This window comes from Juglans regia, chromosome 5 (assembly GCF_001411555.2).
Source record: "Juglans regia cultivar Chandler chromosome 5, Walnut 2.0, whole genome shotgun sequence".
NCBI classification, from domain to species: domain Eukaryota; kingdom Viridiplantae; phylum Streptophyta; class Magnoliopsida; order Fagales; family Juglandaceae; genus Juglans; species Juglans regia.
In genome coordinates this window covers 18,906,220-18,910,007 of record NC_049905.1, presented here as the reverse complement: position 1 = coordinate 18,910,007, position 3,788 = coordinate 18,906,220, and positions in this window count along the sequence as shown.

The following is a 3,788-nucleotide window of genomic DNA, read 5'->3' as shown; positions in this document are numbered from 1 at the left end:
TCGAGTGCCAAGTCGAGCGAGGGTTGAGCGAACTCTCTGGATGATCTTCGCTTGAGTGCTATGTTGAGCGAACTCTCTGTATGAGTTTCGCTCGAGCGCTGTGTCGAGTGCCTGTTAAGTGAACTTCCTGTATGTGTTCCGCTCGAGCCGTGTTGAACTCACTTAACTCCCTTTTCATTTTGGCACACTTCAACACTTGTTACAATACAATTTTACAAAGATTTTCACACGAATATGCCAACACACTCATTTTTACATTAACATAATATCTATTATACTTGTATCCTAGACTATAGTGATATATTGTAATATATAATATAATGATATATTATAGAATATTATAATATATAGTGATATAGTATTAGTATAACTACTAATACAATAGATTATAGTGATAATATATAGTTATTTATATAGTATTTTAAAATTTAATATTATATTAATTAGTAATTTATCATATAACACAAAATTATTTTTTATATAATTATATATAATATAACAAATCACTTAAAACATATTTTATACAATATAAAATCTTAATATATATATATATATACGAACCGGTCTGATTCGGTGTTAAAAAAAGGAAAATCAGAACCAGACAGATTTCGTCCGATTTTGAGAAAAATGGAACTGATACCATACTGGACCAAACCCACTAGTTTGGTCCGGTCCGGTCTGATTTACTGGTTCACCGATTTTTTTTTTACCCCTAATTAGATAAGATGATATGAAAAGTTTTGTTAAAGTGAACGAGGCCTTAGTTATAAAAATATAGACATACAATTTTTATATAATTTTTATATAATTATATTTTAAATGAAAGATATTTTTATAAAATAATTTAGTAAAGTACTTGTAAACAAGTGAGAGCATTCGGAAACTTTCATCTGAAGCCTCATCTTCTCTCATCCAAGCTTTCCCTTCTCTAGTCCTCCTCACTTTCTAAAACCTCTCAGCTTGTAAACTTTCTTTTATGTCTTCTGCTTCCAACCCTTCTACAAAGATAACCTATAGAAAAAGAAAATGAAGATTATTTTACATAAATATATTTATTTTAAAATATAATTACATAAAAATTATAAAAATAATTATACATGTATCATTAGGGATTGTATATTTCATCAAGGACACATGGCTTCTACAAACAAAAAGTTGTTTTGTGCTAAATGAACCCTGCACATAACTAAAATGGAGAGGATCCAAAATTTGGAAAGCATCATGATTTACTGAACATGAACCCCAATAAACATCGATCATTCTAAACAAAGCTTCTAAAAAAAAACTAATAACAAGAGAAAGCTTATACCTGTTCTTTATTTTTAGACACCCCACCTTGTACAACTTCATTACATTAACCTCAATGTAACCTCCATAGTTATGATATTGCAGAATTTAATTCTAAACATATCTTATAGAAGAATAATTCTATTTATCATCTTCACATGCCACACACTTCACTTATTTTAATTTTTTTTTTCATTTTTCTTATAAAAAGTATGTGGTGTATGGATGCCAAGTAGAACAACAAAATTAGTTTAACAGTTATTGTAACACCCCGTATTTTAGTGTATTTTTATTGAAGGATTATTTTTATTTTATTCAAAAATTAATCTCTTGTTTTTAAATTATTGGATTTTTAATTGGGTTGTTTTTAGGATTTTTAATTTGGTGAAAATTAATTTTTATGTGCTTTCTTAGTATTTATTTATTGTTGTGCATTTAAATTGCTTTTCATATTTAATTAATTACTGTGGGATTTAATTATTTCAATTTGACTTTACCATTACGTTTAAATTATTTTATTTAACTTGTGGTTTTGAAATCGTTTCCGTTGGATCATTTTTGTAACCCAAGTTATGAGGATTGGACCTCATTTCTTTTCCCTTCATTTTTCTTTCCTCTCATTTTCTTTTCTCTTTCTTTTCTTTTTCCCTTATTTCTCCTTTGGCTCTCTTCCCGCGAGCGACCCAGCCTTTCTCCCTCTCCCCGTGCATTTTTTCGTCCGCCCAGCCCACCGACGCCGTGACCTGCACCGCCCAGCACAGCCGCTCCTCCACCCACCGGCGACCTTCCCCCTTCGATCTCAGCCTCCCTTGCGCCGCCGTTAACCTCCACGCTCACCACAAAGCCGCGGCACCTCTTGTGCTCGCGCGCCGCCGTCGCACCACCATTGGTCGCCATTTTTTTCACCACATCATCCTCGACCTCTTGGCAACCCATTGGACCCAACCCCACCTCCGATCCGTCACCGGTGAAGCACAACTAACCCCATTTCCGTTTTGGGTATTTTTGGCCTTAAACCACCCCTTGTGCCGCCACCCACGGCCAACCTTCACCACCACTAGCTTCACCGACCTCCCTAGGCCCTACCCTATCAATTTTGGGTCTTCGTTTGTCTCCATTGAAAAGTGGGTATTTGTGATCCACGGCCACAATGTATTTTACACTGTTCTGCAGCTGTTTTTCCACTTATTGCAGCTTCGTGATCCTCCGAAAATTATTATATAGCGCTGTAAGTATTTTCCAAAGAATTCTTGTGAATTTAATGTATTTTTGCAATAACACTTTACACTGTATTTGAAATGTTGATTGGTTTTGCCGGCCTGAGTCCGAGGAGTACGGGGGTTGGATGGATTGATGAATGAAGTTGTCTGGTTGGATTTGATTGGGTTGGTTATTGATGGTTGTGGATTAGAGTTGGTACATGTGCATTTCATGATTTCATGCATGATCATGTTTGTAAAGGAAACTGGGTTTTTGTGTATTGCATTCATGTTCATGTGTTTATTGAAAACTGAATTTTCATGTGAAATGATTTATTGGGTGCGTGTGTATCATGAACCCCAAGCCGAGATGGGGTATTATCTCGGTGGAGCTCCTCTGGTCACTCGGGAGCGTAATATACTGAGTGACGTCCCCTGGATTGTCGCCGGGCAACAATGGGATTGGACAAGAGATTCGTGCCGACTCCGTGGTCCTTCTGCTGGCGGGGACTAGAGGATGCTTGGCTACGTACGCGCTGGGGGCGGAACTGGGCATCGCTCGTTGCGTAGTGGATGTTTTCCCACGTACGTGTTGGGCGCAGAAGTGGGTATCGCTACGAAGCCAGGGTGTGCGGATGACCCATAGGGGAGATCATGGTGCAAACGTTAGAAATTGACTATTTTCTGGGAAAATAGCGTGTGTTGGATTTTGTGTAAACCATTTTCTGGGAAAATGTTTTACGGATTATTTTTGGGCCAATTGGGATTTTGGCGTGTGTTGGAAAGTAATCATTTTCGGAAAAAATGATGTTTCGAGGAAAATGCATATTCCTTCATATGCATGCATGTTGGTTGCATTAAATGCATTTTATTTCTGAGGATTATTTGGGTTGTACTTACTTACGGTACCATGTTTGGTAACGTAGATTTTGATGCAGATGAGGTGGATGAGGGCGAGCCTGAGGAGACGGCTCCGCCCGAGGACTAATCTGGGATCACTTGCTTGATTATTTTATTTTACTGTATTGTATTTTAATTTTGGATAACTGTATAACTACTTTTAAACCTCTGCTGATATTTAAATTGTATTTAAATTCTGGTACTTAGTTGACTTATCCGCTGCGTTGTTTTTGTACACTGTTGCATGTACACACACTTGGCACTTTCGTTGGGATGCGTGACCGTGTTGTCATCATCCTGGCGTCTCGATTCCTGTGCTTCCTTACATGGGGGTCGGGGGCGCCACAGGTGGTATCAGAGCAGTTCGGCTCTGGGTAAAACCACATGTCCTGTAGGTGCAGT